At 46.3% G+C, this 21,575-nt stretch overlaps 1 pseudogene; it reads right to left on the reverse strand.

Annotated features, from left to right (window-relative positions):
* The window catches only part of LOC140715549 (digestive cysteine proteinase 1-like), a 35,276-nt pseudogene extending 20,354 nt beyond the window's left edge, over nucleotides 1–14,922 (reverse strand).
* Between the last annotated feature and the right edge of the window lie 6,653 nt (nucleotides 14,923–21,575).

A 21,575-nucleotide genomic window follows, 5' to 3' on the forward strand; every position in this document is an offset into this window, starting at 1 on the left:
AAAATTGAAGAAACAAGTTGGTCAAGACTATGTCTTGACAATATGACAAATACAACAAATGTCCGGTTAAGATTAGTGCAAAATAATTTTTTACATCAATTATATATTACACCACAAAAAATAAATAAATTAAACCCAAATTTATCTGATCAATGTTTCCGATGTAATCAAGAAATTGGTACTTTTTTACATTCTACTTGGTCTTGTTCTAAAATTCAACCTTTTTGGACAAATTTAAGAGTTTTACTGGAACAAATTATTGGAACACAACTTTCACATAACCCAACATTATTTTTATTAGGTGATATTGAAGGGATAAAACCGAAACCCAAATTGAACAAATATCAGAAAGAATTCATAAAAATTGCCTTGGCAGTAGCCAAAAAGGCTATTGCAGTTACTTGGAAATCGGATTCATACTTAAGTATAGATTGTTGGAAGAACGAAATTTCCAGCTGTATTCCACTTGAAAAAATTACTTATAATTTAAGAGATAAATATGAAACATTTCTGAAAATTTGGCACCCTTATTTACAAAAGACAGGATTAAATATATAGGTGCTCCGAAGATAAAATAATTGGTTATTTGGGGAAAGAAATAAATATATATACTAAAGTTATTATGAACTCCGTGGAGCATGTGGGGATCTTCCGATATTCAGGCATTCTTTCTTTCTTTCTTTCTTCTTCTCTTTCTTTTTCTTTCCTTCTATAGGGATATGTTAGGGGGAGGGGTTAAGAGGAGGGGGGAAGGGTTGATAATTTTTTTTCTTCTTTCTGTAATCATTTGAAAACTCAATAAAAAGGAGTGGTGGAGGGGTATAAGGAATGGGGCTCGGTTCAGGGATGGGGTATTTATAGAAATAATGTCCTAGAATCTGGCAAACCTGCTGGTCCAGCACCAAGTCCAGGGACTACTGGACAGGGGGTATTTGAGTATTTGTGTATTTAAATGTTTTCACTTCTTCACAGGACTAACTTCAACCTTTCAGAAACCAATTTCACATCTGTCTTTTAATCCAAAGCTCTCCACATTGAAAATCCATCCATCCCAGGGAGTGTGAACTTGGCCCGATGTGTATTTATTGAGGAATGTCTAAAACGAGTTGGGGAAAACTTCTGGAGATTCTCTCTTTATTGTGCTCTCTCCATTTTGGCAAGGAAACCAGGATAAATAGGAAGGTGTGAGTAATGGAAGTGGTGACACAGAACTCTTCCCAAGGGATCCTCCTACCCGGTCAATTCCCAAAGCTCTTCCGTCTCCAAGACAACACTGTTCCACATCCTCTTTGGACTTTTCACACCTGACGTACCTGTAGGAGCCTTGCATCTATGTTCTATCATTATTATATTCTGTGTTGCATGTTTATGATGGCTAGTTAGTCACCCGAGTTGGGGTGTGGTCGAAGCGAAGAGTTTAGTTACTTATTCATAATTTGTCTTCAGTTCAGTCTTGTTAGGGTAGAGTTGTGGGAGTGGGCCGGGGGTGTGGGGTGATATCTTCTTGTTGAACGCTTACATACACTTGAATTCTCTTGAATATGTTTAAGAAAGCTTGGCTAAATACGTTTCATACTCGTTGCAATTTGGGGACCTGTATGATCTGCCACAAGTGGGACTTCCTGGTGGACAAACATTCTAATTCCCAGTCCCATTCCTGCTCCCATTCCCATTACCCGTTTCCATTCCTGACATGGTCCACGGCCTCTTCTTGTGCTCAGGGTGGAGGAGCAACACCTTATATTCCACCTGGGTAGCCTCCAACCTGATGGCATGAACATCGATAAACAAATTGATCCCCTCCTCTATTCCCCACTCTGACATTTCACTTCTTCTCACCTGCCTATCAGTTCCCCCACCTCCCCTCCACCTTCCCCTCTACCTCCCCCTCCATCTGCCCCTCCACCTCCCCCTCCACCTTCCACTCTACCTGCCCCTCTACCTGCCCCTCTACCTCCCCCTCTACCTGCCCCTCTACCTTCCCCTCTACCTTCCCCTCTACCTCCCCTCCACCTCCCCCTCTACCTCCCCCTCTTCCTCCCCCTCCCCCTCCCCTCCCCCTACCCCTCCACCTGCCCCTCCACCTCCCCCTCTACCTTCCCCTCCACCTCCCCCTCCACCTCCCCCTATACCTCCCCCTCCACCTCCCCCTCCACCTTCCCCTCTACCTGCCCCTCTACCTGCCCCTCTACCTTCCCCTCTACCTTCCCCTCTACCTCCCCTCCACCTCCCCCTCTACCTCCCCCTCTTCCTCCCCCTCCCCCTCCCCCTCCCCCTACCCCTCCACCTGCCCCTCCACCTCCCCCTCTACCTTCCCCTCCACCTCCCCCTCCACCTCCCCCTATACCTCCCCCTCCACCTCCCCCTCCACCTTCCCCTCTACCTGCCCCTCTAACCTGCCCCTCTACCTTCCCCTCTACCTTCCCCTCTACCTCCCCTCCACCTCCCCCTCTACCTCCCCCTCTACCTGCCCCTCTACCTTCCCCTCTACCTTCCCCTCTACCTCCCTCCACCTCCCCCTCTACCTCCCCCTCTTCCTCCCCCTCCACCTGCCCCTCCACCTCCCCCTCTACCCTTCCCCTCCATCTCCCCCTCCACCTCCCCCTCCACCTCCCCCCTCCACCTTCCCCTCCACCTTCCCCTCTACCTTCCCCTCTACCTTCCACTCCACCTTCCCCTCCACCTCCACCTTCCCCTCCACCTCCACCTGCCCCTCTACCTCCCCTCTACTTCCCCTCTACCTTCCCCTCCATCTTCCCTCCACCTGCCCCTCCACCTTCCCCTCCACCTTCCACTCTACCTTCCCCTCTACCTCCCCCTCTTCCTCCCCCTCTTCCTCCCCCTCCACCTCCCCCTCTACCTGCCCCTCTAACTCCCCTCTACCTGCCCCTCTACCTGCCCCTCTACCTGCCCCTCTACCTCCCCCTCCACCTGCCCCTCCACCTTCCCCTCCACCTTCCCCTCTGCCTCCCCCTCCACCTTCCCCTCTACCTCCGCCTCTACCTCCCCTCCACCTTCCCCTCTACCTTCCACTCTACCTCCCCCTCCACCTTCCCCTCTACCTGCCCCTCTACCTCCCCCTCCACCTTCCCCTCCACCTTCCCCTCTACCTTCCCCCTCTACCTCCTCCTCCCACCTTCCCCTCTACCTTCCCCTCCACCTTCCCCTCTACCTCCCCCTCCTCCTTCCCCTCCACCTTCCCCTCTACCTTCCCCTCCATCTTCCCCTCCACCTGCCCCTCCACCTTCCCCTCCACCTCCACTCTACCTTCCCCTCTACCTTCCCCTCTACCTCCCCCTCTTCCTCCCCCTCTTCCTCCCCCTCCACCTCCCCCCCTCCCCTCCACCTTCCCCTCTACCTGCCCCTCTAACTCCCCTCTACCTTCCCCTCCACCTTCCCCTCTACCTTCCCCTCCACCTTCCCCTCCACCTTCCCCTCTACCTTCCCCTCTACCTTCCCCTCCACCTTCCCCTCTACCTTCCCCTCTACCTTCCCCTCCACCTTCCCCTCTACCTCCTCCTCCACCTTCCCCTCCACCTTCCCCTCTACCTGCCCCTCTACCTCCCCCTCCACCTTCCCCTCCACCTTCCCCTCTACCTTCCCCTTGGAATGTTTTTCAAAGTTCAGAAGTTTAAACCAGACTTTAGGGACACTTCAGAATCAGAATCAGGTTTAATATCACGGAAATATGTCATGAAACTTGTTAGCTTAGCGGCAGCAGTACATGATAATATAGAGGAAAAAAACTGTGAATTACGAATTACAGTATATATATATGTGTGTGTGTATGTATGTATATTAAGTAGTGAATTAAATAAATCATGAAAAAAACAGAAATAAAAACATAGTGAGGTAGTGTTCAAGGGTTCAGTGTCCATTCAGAAATCTGATGACAGAGGGAAGAAGGTATTCTTGAATCACTGAGTGTGTGTCTTCAAGCTTTTGTCCCTCCTCCCTGATGGTAACAATGAGAAGAGGGCATGCCCTGGCTGGTCGGAGTCCTTAATGATGGATGCCCCTTTCTGAGGCATCGCTCCTTCACGATGTCCTGGATACTATAGAAGCTGGTGCCCTTGATGGAGCTGACTGAGTTTAACTCGTGTTAATTCATGTTCTCATTATTTATTGCCATTTATTCATATTTATATTTGCACAGTTTGTTGTCTTCTGCACTCTGGTTGATCTTTCATCGATCCTGTTATAGTTACTATTCTATAGATTTGCTGAGAATACCCGCAGGAAAATGAATCTCAGGGTTGTATATGTTGACATATATGCACTTTGGTAATAAATTTACATTGAACTTGCACTTTGAACTCCTGATGTATTTCGCTTTGAGTTGTAGAATCACACAGCTGAGAAACAGGCCCTTCTGCCTATCAATTTCATGCTGACCATCAAGCACCCATTTACACCGATCCAATGGTATTGCCGGTTTAAGGATTAGCCTTATTTGTCACATTGAAACATACAGTGAAATGCATCATTGAAATGAACAACCAGCACCGTCGGGGGATGTATGCAGGGGAATGGAGGGATATGGTCACAGTGCAGGTGGATAGGAGTAGGCTGTTTCAATGGTTCAGCATGGACTAGATGGGCTGAAAGGCCTGTTGCTGTGCTGTACTTTTCTATGATTAAGTTCTGTGAACAGCCTGCAAGTATCACCACACTTCCAGCGCCAACATACCGTGATGTTTTTGGAACGTGGGAAGAAACTCACTCATAGATTGGAGGTAATTTTCACCACCCAATTAGTCTATCAACGCACATGCCATCACAGGGAGAATGTATCAACTCTTTACAGACAGAAGCGGGACTGGGAACTCCAATCCCGTGATCACTAGCGCTACAAATTGTTATGCAAACCTCTACGCCACCATCTATCTATCTCTCTCTCCCTCCCTCTCTCCCTCTCTCTCTCTCACCCCCACATTACTAATGATCAGTGATCATTTTCACCAGCCAATTTTAACGCCTTTGAGATATGGGAGGGAACCGGAGAGTACGTCGTCACAGGGAGAGCAGGAAAACCACAGAGACCAGAGCGGGAGTCAGGATTGAACTGGGATCACTGGAGCGTGAGGGAGCAGCTTCACCAGCAGTCCAAGCCTTCAAGAGTCGAGTGCACAAACACCGAACATCTCTGGGAGGGAAGTCACATGCTTCTTCATAAGCTATCGTGAAGGGGACCAGGATGGCAATGCTTGGTTGTTGGCAGGTAGGGTGAATACCTGACTTTCAAGAGCACTTGTGAGTTATGTTCCAGCTGGACTTAGTCCTTCAACTGCTGGAGAACAGTGCGGAAAGATCAGGTGCTGTTTTCTCCTGTAAGGGATTAGTTTTTAGTTCCAAGTGCTCCTGTCATGTTTTGTCACCCTGCAACCTTACCCTTCAATCTCTCTGAATTATGGAGGACAGCGTGTGTATAAATGTCTCTCTCCAGCAGACTTCATCATGATCATCATGACTCCAGTATTTCTACTATTTTTTAATGTTTCTTAATTGTACATATGATTTTTTTATGTTCTGTCACCGAGCAGCAGCGAACCATCTGATTGGCCTATCAGAGTTCTCTTTGGGAACTAGTTGACTTGATCAGCATTTCTGATCTGGCTATTGTTCACAATTGCACTTAATAAAAAAAAAGTTAGTAGCCGTTTAGTTAGTAGGGGTTCTTTTTTTTCCTTCTTTTTCTTTCAAAAAATATTCTTAACACTTTATTTTTTCTTATTATTGATATATTGCTTAGCTTTGCTAATCAGTTATTTGCTAATTTAATTCCTTATTGTACATAATGACATATTGACTTAATGTATCTTTTTTTGTTCATCTTCAATAATAATTAATAAAAAAGATTTTAAAATGAAAATTTAAAAAAGCAGTGCATCATTGAGACACCTCCACCCCCCACCCCCCACAACCACCCACTCCAAAGCGGCCAGCTTACCCGAAAGCCTTCCAGATTCGGAAATACCGACTGTGGGGGGATGGGGTCGTCGACGGTCCCGTTCACTTGGAAACACTTGATCACGTTTATCTCAGTTTCTGTGGTCTCGGGAGAAATCTTGTAACTTATTCCGGCCGGCTTTTCGAACCCGTGCTGAAAGGTGATGACCTGGCCTGTCGGATTGGAAGAGAATCTCACTTAACTAATTATCTCACTGTAGGAATCCGTTGAGCTTTTTACTTTTTAAAGAGATATTAATCAAATTAATGCGGGAGTAAAATCGTTGTTTTAACCATAGTTTCCTTCTTACTGACATAATTTGTATTTTTACCAGCTTGTATCTTTACCAAACTCATATATTTTTACAGTACACGGTGCTTCATCCCCACTCAACTGGCAGAAGGCAGAATAACAGTTCCATGGCAGTTTACCATCTTTTGCATTTTTCTTTGGTTGAGTGTTAGTATTGTGTAGCTGTTTAATTGGTTTATCTTTATCTCAGGGTTCCTTAAGGTGATTATAACCAGGGGTGGTGGTGGGGGCAAACTCCCAGTACCTGCTAAATATTCCCATTGGCGTGCACCTCACATAGCCTCCGACAACCAGGTCCAAATCCTGGCCTTCACGTGTGGCTTCGCTACTGAGCCCACCAGAACCGTTTCTACTGATGGGGGAAGGGACAAAGGAAGGATACTGGTACCTTGAAACCGGTCGCTTTGGGCAGATGGGGCTCGTCAGCTGTGGTTGGCAGCTCATCTAGAAGAAGGAAAGCTCTGATCTCAAACCTCCTGTGGTGAACTACATATACCTGTCTGGACACGCCCCCCCCCCCCCCCCGCTGACTGCTCCTGTGGCTCCTCCCACAGACCGTGGCTCCTCCCACAGACCCGGGTATAAAGGCGATTGGAGACACAGCCCCGGCCTCAGTCTCCAGGATGTAGTATGGTGGTCAATTGCTGCTTGTTCTTTCTTCCAGCCAATAAAAGCCTATATCTCACCTCACGTCTCCGAGAGTTATTGATGGTGCATCACCTCCGCTGTCTTGTGGCAATACTCACTCGTGGGGAAGGCTTCAGGAGTAAACCCCGAGAGAAAATTCAGAGCTGGAGTCCCTGAGGCAGTCCCACATTGAGTTCAACGCTGACCAGAAATTCCTGCCACGTTGCTGCTACCAAACTGTATCGGTCTCTGCCGTTCCTTTGGGTTCATCAGATGCGTGGAGAGGGGGAGCTTACTACACGGGCAACAGCTTGCTCTCCATATTGTACTGCCCAGGCTTGCGGATCTAGACAGCTAGGACACAACATCCATGGCTGACCCTGACCGACGAAGAACTCACTCACTTTATCTAAGGAATTTCTGTTGTCTGGAGTGTAAAGGTAATAGATTTTTTGAAAACAACATAATGAATCTCTTCAATTTCTTGTCGCTCATCTGCCTTGTATCATTACTTTGTTTGCTTAATACCTGTCCTTTGTTTAAACTTTAAAATAAACGATTGTGAAGAATCAAAATCTCTCACTCATTCTTGAACTCCTAAAAGAACCCAGGGATCAAAGATTACCGATGTCCACCATCACAGTTGGTGGTTAATCCAGGCCATTTGGTCCATGTTACCTGCACACACAGTCTATCCCACTTCCCCGCTTCCTGATTTAGTTCAGTTAGAACACAATAACAGAGCTTTCCGCACCAAGACCGCCCAGATATAATTATCTTATTAACCCATACGCCTTTGGACTGTGGGAGGAAATCCACGTGGTCACGGGGAGAACGTACAGACTCCTTACAGACAGCGGTGGTATTGAACCGGGGGTTGCCGGTTACTGTAATAACATTACTGTAACCGCTGCACAACTGTGTTAACCCTGCCCTGGAACCTACTGTCTCTCACACACACCCACCACCTCCATTTTGGTTCTCTTACATGGATGGGTGGTGGGGTGGATATACCAAAGGAGGGGTGAGGCGCCCCTTCCTTCTGCTACCGTGCAGATCACCCTTGGGCAAGGTGTAGACCTTCTTAGCCCCCGCCCCCCCCCTCGATCAGGGTCACGTGAAGCCATGGGGGCAGGTGGTGGATGGTCGTTCGAGCAGCTGGTGCACATCACAAGTCCTGGTTATGCGACCACTGACACCAGGCAGACAATCTCTGAAGAGTATTGACAATGGCTGGGGTCACCCATCTTGTAAAGACACTGCCCGGAAGAAGGCAATTGCAAACCACTTCTGTAGAGAAATTTGCCAGGAACAATCACGGTCACGGAAAGACAATGACTGCCCATGTCATACGACACGGGACATAACGAGCGAACGAACACTGAAGGGTAAATTCCAGTGGACAATTAACCTGCCAGTACAGCTCTGGGATGTAGAAGGAAACCAGAAGATCTGTGGGAAGCCAGGAGGCTCTGGGGAAGCGTGTATATTAAATAGGCAGCCACAAGGATAGAGCAAGCTGGGTCGCTGGACCCATGGGGAAGCTGAACTGACTGCTACAACAAAGCTCAGAATCAGAATCAGGTTTAATATCACTGGTGTATGTCATGAAATTTGTTGTTTTGCAGCAGTATGCATTGCAATACATAATAAATAAGGAGTCCAGTGTTAAAATTGCAGGGGCCCTGGCAGATATATGTAAAATGTCCGTATCTATGGGTGAGGTGCCAGAGGATTGGAGGATAGCTCATGTTGTTCCGTTGTTTAAAAAAGGCTCTAAAAGTAATCCGGGAAATTATAGGCTGGTAAGTTTGACGTCGGTAGTAGATAAGTTATTGGAAGGAGTACTAAGAGATAGGATCTACAAGTGTTTGGATAGACAGGGACTTATTAGGGAGAGTCAACATGGCTTTGTGCGTGGTAGGTCATGTTTAACAAATCTATTAGAGTTTTTCGAGGAGGTCACAGGGAAAGTGGATGAAGGGAAGGCAATGGATGTTGTCTACATGGACTTCAGTAAGGCCTTTGACAAGGTCCCGCATGGGAGGTTAGTTAGGAAGATTCAGTCACTAGGTATACATGGAGAGGTAGTAAATTGGATTAGACATTGACTCGACGGGAGAAGCCAGAGAGTGGTAGTGGAGGATTGCTACTCTGAGTGGAGGCCTGTGACTAGTGGTGTGCCACAGGGATCAGTGCTGGGTTCATTGTTATTTGTCATCTATATCAATGATCTGGATGATAATGTGGCAAATTGGATCAGCAAATTTGCTGATGATACAAAGATTGGAGGTGTAGTGGACAATGAGGAAGGTTTTCAAAGCTTGCAAAGGGATTTGGACCAGCTGGAAACATGGGCTGAAAAATGGCAGATGGAGTTTAATGCAGACAAGTGTGAGGTATTGCACTTTGGAAGGACAAACCAAGGTAGAACATACAAGGTAAATGGTAGGACACTGAGGAGTGCAGTAGAACAGAGGGATCTGGGAGTACAGATACATAATTCCCTAAAAGTGGCGTCACAGGTAGATAGGGTCGTAAAGAGAGCTGTTGGTACATTGGCCTTTATAAATCAAAGTATTGAGTATAAGAGTTGGAATGTAATGGTGAGGTTGTATAAGACATTGGTGAGACCAAATTTGGAGTACTGTGGCAGTTTTAGTCACCTAATTATAGGAAGGATATTAATAAGGTTGAAAGAGTGCAGAGAAGGTTTACAAGGATGTTGCCAGGACTTGAGAAACTGAGTTACAGGGAAAGGTTGAATAGGTTAGGACTTTATTCCCTGGAGTGTGGAAAAATGAGGGGTGATTTGATAGAAGTATATAAAATTATGATGGGTATAGATAGAGTGAATGCAAGCAGGGGAGAAAAAAAACCAGAGGATGTGGGTTAAGGGTGAAGGGGGAAAAATTTAAAGGGAACATGGGGGGGGGGGCTTCTTCACACAGAGAGTGGTGGGAATGTGGAATGAGCTGCCAGATGAAGTGGTAAATGTGGGCTCACTTTTAACATTTAAGAAAAACTTGGACAGGTACATGGATGAGAGATGTATGGAGGGATATGGTCCAGGTGCAGGTCAGTGGGACTAGGCAGAAAAATGGTTTGGCACAGCCAAGAAGGACCAAAGGGCCTGATTCTGTGCTGTAATGTTCTATGGTTCTATAAAAGAACTATAAGTTAAATAAGAAATTGTATGTATGGACCCACACCATCCAGGATATGCTCTCTTCTCATTGCTGCCACCTGGAGGAAGGTACTAGAACCTCGGGACTCACACCACCAGGTCCAGGAAGTTACTGCTCCTCAACCATCAGGCTCTTGAACCAAAGGGGTTAATGGCATTCAACTTCATTTGCCCCATCACTGAAATGTTCCCACAACCAATAGACTCACTTTTCTGGACTCTTCATCTCATGTTCTCGATATTTATTGCTTATTTATTTACTGTAATTATTTTTCTCTTTTTGTATTCACACAGTTTGTTGTCTTTTGAACATTGGTTGAACGCCCAAGTTGGTGCAGTCTTTTATTAATTCTGTTACGGTTATTATTCTATGGTTTCTTAAGACTGTTATAGCCAGGGTTAGTAATGGAGACAAGCTCCCACTACCTATAAAATGCTCCCATTGGCGTGCGCCTCAAATAGCCTCTGACAACCAAGTCCAGCTCCTGACCTTAATGTGTGACTTAACTACTAAGCCTGGAAGAACCATTTCTACTGACAGGAGAAGGGGCAAAGGTAGATTACAGGCGCCTTAAAAACAGTCGCTTCAGGCAGATGGGACTCATCAGTCGTGGTTGGCAGCTCATCTAGTAGGAAAACCTGATCTCACACCTCCGCTGCCTTGCGGCTATACACACTTAAGGGAAGGCTTCGAGAGTAAACTCCGAGGGAAAAAACCTGGAGCTGGCGTTCTGAGGCAGTCCTACATTGAGTTCAACGCTGACTGGCAACTCTTGCGATGCCACCGGTGCCAAACCGTATCGGTCTCTGTCATTCCTTTGGGTTCATCTGGTGAATGGAGAGGGGCAGCCTGCTACATGGGCAACAGCTTGCTCCCCATATTGTACTGCCCAGGCTAGCGTATCTAGACAGCTGGGTTGCAACATTCATGGTTGGACCCTGACTGATGAAAGCCTCAATCACAACATTATTCTATGGATTGATTGAGTATGCCCGCAAGAAAATGAGTCTCAGGGTTGTATCTGTTATCGTATGTACATTCAACTTTGAACTCATCTGCCTGTCTTTGGTCCCTATCCCTCCATTTCCTGCCTGTTCACAATCCTGTCAAATGCCTTTTAAACATTGTTTTTCCAGGCGTTTTTACCACCTCCCCTGGCAGCCTGATCCAGGACCTTAACACTTTCTGAGTAAAAAACTTGCCTTGTAAATTCTCTTTTACTTTTACCCTTCTCACTCTGACCCTCCGCCAACTAGCGGTTGGCACACCCACACTGGGAAGAAGACTCCAGTGTCTCTGTGATGCCAGTCATGATTTTACACACTCATTGGCCACTCTATTAGACACCTCCTGTACCTATTAAAGAGGCCACTGAGTCTATGTCCATGGTCTTCTGCTGCTGTAGCCCATCCACTCCAACGTTTGACATGTTGTGCATTCAGAGATGCTCTTCTGCGCACCACTGCTGCAACATGTTGTTATTTGAGTTTCTGTCACCTTCCTGTCAGCTTGAACCAGTCTGGCCGTTCTCCTCTGACCTCTCTCATTAACAAGGCTTTTTCACCCACAGAAATGCCACTCACTGGATGTTTTTTTTTTCCTTGCACCATTCTCTGTAAACTCTAGAGACTGTTGTGCATGAAAATCCCAGGAGATCAGCAGTTTCTGAGATACTCAAACCACCCCATCTGGCACCAATAATCGTTCCATGGTTATGGTCACCTAGATCACATGTCTTCCCCATTCTGATGTTTGGTCTGAACAACAAATGAACCTCTTGACCGTGGTTTTATGCATTGAGTTGCTGCCACCTGATTGGCCGATTAGATATTTGCATTAACGAGCAGGTCTGCATAATATAGTGGCCATTGACAGCATACTGCCATCAAGCCACCCGTCACTCTTCAACGTTCCAGAGTAAGCAATCTAAATCCGTCCAACCTCTCTTTACAGCTGAGTAAACAGTTCAATTTTGTCCAACTTCTTGGATCAAATAATTCAACTAAGAAAACTCCCATTCAGATCTCATTCCCCGAATGCCCGTACAAGAGTGCTGGGTGCATGGAACGCCCTGCCAAGGGTCGTGGAAGAGGCAACTACATTAGGGGCATTTAAGAAACTCTTAGACAGGAACATGGATGAAAGAAACATGGAGGGCTACACAGGAAAGAAGGAAGGGTTAGATTGAATTTGAAGTAGGTCAGGGGTTACCAGACTGCTTCTTTAATCTCTGTGGCATAAATAAGGATGAGAACCCCTGAAGTAGGTTAAAAGGTTGATACAATATTATGGGCTGAAGTGTCTGTCCTGTACTGCTCTATGTTTTAAAATAATCCGGGTGATAAATCCAGGACCTAACCTGGTCCCAACATATCTCTCCACCTATAAAGAAGGCAAGACAGCTGCTATACTTCATTAGGAGTTTGAAGAGATTTGGCATGTCAACAAAAACACTCAAAAACTTCTATAGTTGTACCGTGGACAGCATTCTGACAGGCTGCATCGCTGTCTGGTATGGTGGGGGGGTGGGGGGGGGGGTGCATGGCACAGGACCGAAAGAAGCTGCAGAAGGTCGTAAGTTTAGTCAGCTCCATCTTGGGTACTAGCCTACAAAGTACCCAGGCCATCTTCAGGGAGCGGTGTCTCAGAAAGTCAGCTTCCATTATTAAGGACCCCCGGTACCCAGGGCATGTCCTTTTCTCAATGTTACCACCAGGTAAGAGATACAGGAGCCTGAAGGCACACACTCAGCGATTCAGAAACAGCTTCTTCCCCTCTGCCATCCGATTCCTAAAAGGACATTGAACCCTTGAACACTACCTCGCTTTTTTAATATATATTATTTCTGTTTTTGCATGATTTTTAATCTATTCAATATATGTACACTGTACTTGATTTACTTATTTATTTCCTTTTTTTTCTTTTAGATTATGTATTGCATTGAACTGCTGCTGCTAAGTTAACAAATTTCACATCACATGCCGGTGATAATAAACCTGATTCTGATAAATTCATACATTTTCCCCTACAGTACATCCTAATAGCCCGGCCAGTACATGAATGGATCAGGGTTAAGTGCATACCACGGTAGTACTCAATGCGACTGGCGTTCCCAGAGAGGTTAAAGCAGGCTTCAAATGGTTCTTCAATCTTGGCATATGGCAATGAGAACACGCCTGTGAACAGATTTTAAATTGTTACTTTATGCACACAGAAAGAAACCTTTCTTGCAACTGGAAAAAAAACTGAGCAACTTACACATCTCAATGTACATTCACATTGATAAATATCATGCACGGCAGCAAACATTATCAAAGTGCATATATGTCACCATATACATCACATAATGATGGTGTCATATGACACGGCACATAATGATGATGTCATATGACGTGGCACATAATGAGCGAACAATGTTGGAGTGGACCCACATTCACGTCCACAGAAGGCTGATGCCTCATTACGCTAACAAGAGATGCTATGTCTCAGAGAGAGTTATTGATGGTGCATCATTGTCCCGCTGCAATTTACCACAGTCCAGACACCACCTTCAATTAATGGCTAATACCAGCACTAAGCCCCTCCATGCCTTCCTCTTGTTTCTCACACATTCCAGGATCTTTTCAGGAATTGGTGGAATCTCCAGGAAATGTTGGAGATATCTGGAATAACCTCAAGGATTGGAAACTGGTTGTAGGTAGAGTTAGAGAGAGACCATATGGCCATAAGATATAGGAGCAGAATTAGGCCATTTGCCCCATCGAGTCTACTCCACCATTTCATCATGGCTGATCCAATTTTCCTCTCAGCCCCAATCTCCTGCCTTCTCCCCATATCCCTTCATGCCCTTACTAATCAAGAATCTATCAATCTTTGCCTTAAATATTAACAACCCCTGCACTTTCAGCGTCTTACCCGAGACGTGGTAAGTATCCGCGAACTTCGGCGGTTCCGCCTGGGGCTTGGCGTCGAGTGCTACTCCGGAAAACGGATGGAAACAGAAGGTTAGAGCAACGTACAACAGCTCGGCCAGGCAATGCAGAAACGATTTACCGCACATCCCTTGACCTGAATGCTTCTGCACGGGTGAGTACCGAATAGACAGTATGCGTCGCAGATCAGTGCAATGTGGAATCGCTGGCTCCCATTGCAAACAGAGGTCCAATGAACTGTGGCCCCTTAGAGAGGTTCTGCTGGGGATCAGCTGGGACGGTGCCCCCTGGAGAGTCTGCTGGGGGTCAGCAGGGACAGTACTCACTGAGAGAGGTTCTGCTGGGGGTCATCTGGGGCTGTGCCCCTGAGAGTTTCTGCTGGGGATCAGCTGGGACGGTGCCCCCTGGAGAGGTTGTGCTGGGGGTCAGCAGGGACAGTACTCACTGAGAGAGGTTCTGCTGGGGGTCAGCTGGGGCTGTGCCCCCTGGAGAGTCTGCTGGGGGTCAGCCAGGACAGTACTCACTGAGAGAGGTTCTGCTGGGGGTCAGCTGGGGCGGTGCCCCCTGGAGAGTTTCTGCTGGGGGTCAGCTGGGGCTGTGCCCCCTGGAGAGTCTGCTGGGGGTCAGCAGGGACAGTACTCACTGAGAGAGGTTCTGCTGGGGGTCAGCGGGGGCTTTCCTCACTCACGCCTATCCCACGAATCAAAGGCGGGGTATATAACCTGCAGAGTTACAGCTGTTCATCACCACACGATACAATTCCCTCAGCAAGGTCTCCCCTCCCTCTAGAAGTGGTACAAGTCCCAGTCTAGGTGTCGCCCCCCCCTTCCCTTTCCTTCCGGCTTCGGGATGTCCCAGTACCTGAGACTGCGCCCAGGAGCAAGACGGCCACGTACCGCCTGGCCGGCCCCATCGCTATGTTCTGCCCAGCGCGGAACGGGCGCACACCAACACACCCAAGGGGCGGGTTCTCCCCCTCCAGAGAGGCAATATCTGCAGGGGCTGGACCAGCAAGAGGGCATTTGGCCCCTCGATCCTGCTTCCTCATTCAGTAACCTCAGCAACAGTGAACAAGGACCACCTCATAGAAACAAATAAATAGCAATAAATTCCGAGCATGAAATATCAAGATGAAAGAGTCCTTAAACGAGCGTAGCTATCCCCTTTGGTTCAGGAGCCTGATGGTTGAGGGGTAGTAACTGTTCCTGAACCTGGTGGTGTGAGTCCTGAGGCTCCTGTACCTTTTCCCTGATGGTAGCAGCGAGGAGAGAGCACGGCCTGGGTGACGAGGATCTCTGATGACGGATGCTGCTTTTTTACGGCAACATTTCCTGTCTGTCTGAGTTTTTATGCGCTAAGATCTTGTCTGCGAGCTGCCCCCCACCCATCAGCGGGTTGTTTACAACAAAAGGGAGCTTTTGCGGGATTTTGGCTCTTCTCCCCGGTGGCTCAGTCGCAGATGAATCGACACAGGAGCCGTCACACAGGTCGGGGAGCGAGGGATTTGGGAAAAAGGAGCTTTCGCAAGATTTCAGGTTTTTCGGGGGCACAGTTAGCAAGGGCAAATAAAAATGAAAAAGGGGCACTGGAGGGGCCATTGTGTAAGTGGACCAGTGTTAGAGTGGGGGGGGGGGCTTTGGCTCACCAGGCTTTGGTGAGCTAAGCATCTGGTAAACTTCTTCACTCTACGTCTGTTAGTACACAGTGAGGATGGCTCCAGGTCTGTGTTGTGTGAGATGTGGGAATTCTGGGAGACCTCCCCGGATGACCACATCCGCCCCAGGAGCTCAGAGCTGCAGCTCCCCGGAGAATGAGTTATGGAACTGGAGCTGCTGCTAGATGACCTTTGGCCCGTATGGGAGACTGAGCAGGCGTTGGATAGAAGCAATAGGGAGGTAGTCCCCCTCGGTTGCAGGAGGCAGGTACTTGGGTGACTGGAGAAGGAAAGGAAATGGACAGACAGTGCAGAGCACCCCTGTGGCCATTCTCCTCAATAATAAGTATGCGTTCTGCATGCTGTCGGGGGAATGACCTATTGGGGGGGGGGGGAAGTCACAGTGACCAGGCACTGTGGCTCAGAAGGGAAGGGGGAAAGAGGATTGCTGTATTGATAGGGGATTCCATAGTTAGAGGAGTAGATACGAGATTCCATGGATGTGATAGAGACACCCGGATGTTATCTTGCCTCCCGGATGCCAAGGTCAGGACATCTCAGATGTGGTCCATGATATTCTAAAGGGGGAGGCTGAGCAGACAGAAGCCTTGGTGCACATTGGCTCTAATGACACGGGTGGGAGAAGCGAGGAAGTCCTGAAGACAGAATTTAGGGAGCTAGGTAGAAAGCTGAAAAACAGGACCTCCAAGGTGGTAATCTCTGGGTTGCTGCCTGTGCCACGTGCCCATGAGGGCAAGAATAGGATGATTGTGGAGATTAATGCATGGCTGAGGAACTGGTGCAGGGGACAAGGGTTCAAATTTCTGGATCATTGGGATCTCTTCTGGGAAAGGTATGATCTGTTCACCTGAACCCAAGGGGAACCAATATCCTTGTGAGCAGGTTTGCTAGAGCCGTTGGGGAGGGTTTAAATTAATTTGGCAAGGTGATGAGAACCAGAGTGATGGGATTGAGGATGGGACAGTTGGGGTACAAGCAAAGGCAGCATGTAGTGAGACTGTCAGGAAGGACAGGCAGATGATAAGAGCAAAATTGCAATCAATGCGATGAGTTGCAGTGTAAAAGGGGGACAAATCGATACAGGACTGAAGGTGTTCTGTAAGGTAGATGATCTTGTAGTATACTTAGAGATTGGCGTGTATGACATTGTGGGCATCCCTGAATCATGACTGAAAGACATTATAGTTGGGAGCTTAACATACAAGGACACACATTGTATTGAAAGGACAGGCAGGTAGGCAATGGAGCTGGGGGTGGCTCTGTTGGTAAAAAATGAAATCAAATCCATAGAAAGGTGTGACATAGGATCAGGAGATGTAGAATCCTTATGGGTAGAGTTAAGAAACTGCAAGGGTAAAAAGACCCTGATAGGAATTATAGACAGGCCCCTGAACTGCTGTCAGGACGTGGGATATAAATTACAGTGGGAGGTAGAAAAGGTATGGAATAAGGGCAATGCTATGATTGTCTTGGGGAGAATTCAATATGTCGGTAATTTGAGAAAATCAGGTTGGTGCTGGATCCTAAGAGAGTGAATTTGTAGAATGCTTATAAGATGGCTTTTTAGAGCAGCTTTGTAGTTGAGCCCACTAGGAGATCGGCTATTCTGGGTTGGGTGTTGTGTAATGAATGAGATTTGATTAGGGAGCTGAAGGTAAAGGAACCCCTAGGAGGCAGTGATCATAATTTGATACAGTTCACCCTGCAATTTCAGCGGGAGAAGCCAAAGTCAGATATATCAGTGAATGAAAGGGAATTACAGAGGATAGAGAGAGGAGCTGCCCAAAGTTGACTGGAAAGGGACACCAGCAGGGATGATGGCAGAGCAGCAATGGCTGGAATTTCTGGGAGAAATTCAGAAGCCACAGGACAGATACCCCCCGAAGAAGAAAAAGTATTCTAATGGCAGGATGACACAACCACGGCTGACAAGGGAAGTCAAAGCCAACATAAAGCCAAAAGGCCGGGCATATGATAGAGTAAAAATTAGTGGGAAGTTAGAGGATTGGGAAGCTTTTAAAAAAACATCAGAAGGCAGCTAAAAAAAGCCATGACGGGGAAATAATGAAATGTGAAGGTAAGCTATCAACAATATCAAAGAGGATACCAAAAGTTTTTTCAGACATATAAAGAATAATAGAGATGAGAATAGATATTGGACCACAGGACGCTGGAGAGGTAGTAATGGGGGACAAGGAAATTGTGGATGAACGGAATAAGTATTTTGCATCAGTCTTCACTGTGGAAGACATACACTATATCACGGATGTTCAAGAGGGTCAGGGGGCATAAGTGAGAGTATTTGCTACTACTAGGAAACTTCAAGATCTGAAGGTAGATAAGTCATCTGGACCAGATGATGTACACCCCAGGGTTTTGAAAGAGTAGCTGAAAAGACTGTGAAAACATTAATAATAATCTTTCAGGAATCACTGGATTCTGGAATGGTCCAGGATGACTGGAAAATCGCAAATGTCACTCCACTCTTCAAGGAGGGAGAGAGACAGAAGAAAGGAAATTATAGGCCAGTTAGCCTGACTTTAGTGGTTGGGGGGATGTTGGAGTGGATTGTTAAGGATGAAGTTTCGAGGTACTTGGAGGCACAGCATAAAATAGGCCATGGTCAGCATGATTTCCTTAAGGGGAAATTCTTGCCTGATGAATTCTTTAAGGAAATAACCAGCAGGATAGACAAAGGAGGATTGGTAGATGTTCCAGTGACTAGTGATGTTCTAGCAAGGGGTCGGTGTTGGGACCGCTTCTTTTTATGTTGTAAGTCAGTGATTTATATGATGGAATAGATGGCTTTGTGGCCACGTTTGTGGATGATACAAAGATTGGTGGAGGGGCAGGTAGTGTTGAGGTAGCAGGGAGGCTGCGAAAGGTCTTAGACAGATTAGGAGAATGGGCAGAGGAGTGGCAAATGGAATACAGTATCTGGAAGTGTCTGGTCATGCACTTTGGCAGCATGAATAACAGCATAGACTATTTTCTAAATGAGAGAAAACCCAAAAATCTGAGGTGCAAAGGGACTTGGGAGTCTTTGTGCAGGATTCTCTAAAGGTTAACTTGTGGGTTGAGTTGGTGGTGAGGAAGGTAAATGTAATGTTAGCATTCATCTCAAGAGGACTAGAATATAGAAACAAGGATGTAATGGTGAGGCTTTATAAAGCACTAGTGAGGTCTCAAATGGAGTACTGTGAGCAGTTTATGGTCCCTTATTTAAGAAAAGATATGCTGACATTGTAGAAGGTTCAGAGGAGGTTCACAAAATTGATTCTGGGAGTGAAAGGGTTATCATATGAAGAGCGTTTGATGACTTTGGGCTGTATTCACTGGAATTCAGCGAATTGAAACCTGATGAATATTGAAAGGATGTGGATGTGGAGAGGATGTTTCCTATAGCAGGGGAGTCTAAAACCAGAGGGCGCAGCCTCAGAATAAGAGGGACGAGAATTTAGAGGAGATGAGGAGGAATTTCTGTAGCAGAAAGTGGTGAATCTGTGGAATTCATTGCCACAGGTGGCTGTGGAGCCCAAGTCTTTATGTATATTTAAGGCAGAGGTTGATAGATTCTTGATTAGTCATGGCATGAAGGAATATGGGGAGAAGGCAGGAGATTGGGGCTGAGAGGGAAATGGATCAGCCATGATGAAATGGCGGAGCAGACTCGATGGGCCAAATGGCCCAAACCTGCTCCTAGGTCTTATGGTCTTAATGCAAACAACGCATTTTATTGCATGTTTTGTTGTACATGTAATAAATAAATCTGAGTCTAAATCTTTTTTGCATAGTCTTTTTTCTTAATGTTCCCTCTTATCTGTTTTTATAATTGATATATAATTTATATTCTCTGTGTTGTCCATACCTGCCTGCATATGGTGCTATAGTATCACAATTTAAGTGAGCAGGAATGTAATAAGCTGCAGAAAGCAGTGCACCCTGCCCAATACGTCAGGGGTACATCCCTTCCCATCATCGGTTGTACCTACAGGAGACATTGCCTCAAGAAGGCAACCAAGTTCCAAGTAAATTTTATTATCAGAGTGTATATATATATATATATATATATATATATATATATGTCACCATATACAATCCTGGGGTTTATTTTCCTGCGGGCATACTCAACAAATCTATAAAATAGTGATGGATGCTGCCTTTCTGATGCATCATTCCTTGAAGATGTCCATTCATCTGACACAGGCAAACATTAATTGAGGAAAACAATGTTTTATTTTCTCTCTGTCTTCTGAGAGCTGTGCTTATCATTAAACCACCTTTGTACTTTGATATTTTGTGTGTGATTTTTGTTAATTATGCTTTATATTCTTGACATAGAAGTTTTGGCACTGCTTAGGATCTTCTTGTGTTTTGTCTGCTCCCAACAAGAAATCTCAAACTTCTGTTATTCACCTAATCTCAAGTACGACGAAAACAGAGAAAATTTCAGCGAAGCAAAAGGTTTGACCTATGTCCAATCAAACCTTGATCGGTTTATCAACAACCAATAAGGCCTGATGTTAGTGATGCCTAATTTGGAGTATTGTCTGGAGTTTTGGTCACCTTGCTACAAGAAAGATGTAAATAAGTTTGAAAGAGTACAAAGAAAATTTACAAGGATGTTGCCAAGTCTGCAGGACCCGAGTTATAAGGAAAGATTAAATAGGTTAGGACTGTATTCCTTGGAACATAGAAGATTGAGGGGAGATTTGATCGAGATATACAAAATTATGAAGGATATAGATAGACTTTTCCTACTGAGGTCGGATGGGACTACAAGAGGTCATGGGTTAAGGGTAAAAGGTGAAATATTTAAGGGGAACTTGAGGGAATCTTCTTCACTCAGAGATTGGCGAGAGTGTGACCAACAGAAGTGGTTTATGCGAGCTCAATTTCAACATTTAAGAGAAATTGGGATAGGTACTTGGATGGTAGGGATATGGAGAGCCATGGCCCCAGTTCAGATCGATAGTACTAGACGGTTTAAGTGGTTCGGCACGGACTCGATGGATCAAAGTGCTGTACTTTCCTATGACTCACTGACTCCAACCTAACCTAAGAGCCATACAGTCATAAATTACTAGAGCTGTACAACATGGATCTGAGACCCTTCAGCCCATCTAGTCCTCCCCAACCATGTCCACACAGCTAGTTCCAATTTCCTGTCTTCGGCCCATATCCCTCAAATCCCGTCCCTCCATTTTCCTGTCCAAGTACTTTTTTAAGTGATACTATTGTACCTGCCTCAACCACTTCCTCCGGCAGCTTGTTCCATAGACTTTCCACTGTCTGCATGGATATGTTAGCCCTTAGGTCCCTTTAAAATCTTTTCCCTTACCACTTTAAACCACGGGTTCCCAACTTCTTTCATGCCATGGACCAATTAAGCAAGAGGTCCGTGGACCCCAGACTGGGAGTCACTGCATTAAACTGCTGTTTCTTTGTTTTTGACTCCCTTACCCTGGGGAAAACACTGTTACCGTCCCTCTTATCTCTGACCTTCATACGTTTTAAAAACTTTTATACGGACACCTCTCATTCTCCTACATTCCAACGACCTAGCCTGCCCAACCTCTGCCTATAATTCAGGTCTGCTAGTCCTGGCAACATCCTTGTAAATCTTTCCTGCATTCTTTCCAGCTTAACCACATCTTTCCTATCACGGGGTGACTTTGTCTTTTCTGTTCCTTGGCACTAGTGTTTCCGTACCCGGCCATGATGCAACCGGTTCAGATACACCTACAGATGTTTGTCACAGTGTTTTGGTGACATGCTAACTCTATTCTAATGATGACACAAAGGTTGGGGGTATTGTGGATAGTGTGGAGGGCTGTCAAAGGTTACAGCGGGTCATTGATAGGATGCAAACCTGGGCTGAGAAGTGGCAG

The sequence above is a fragment of the Hemitrygon akajei genome, chromosome 24 (genome assembly GCF_048418815.1).
Source record: "Hemitrygon akajei chromosome 24, sHemAka1.3, whole genome shotgun sequence".
NCBI lineage: Eukaryota > Metazoa > Chordata > Chondrichthyes > Myliobatiformes > Dasyatidae > Hemitrygon > Hemitrygon akajei.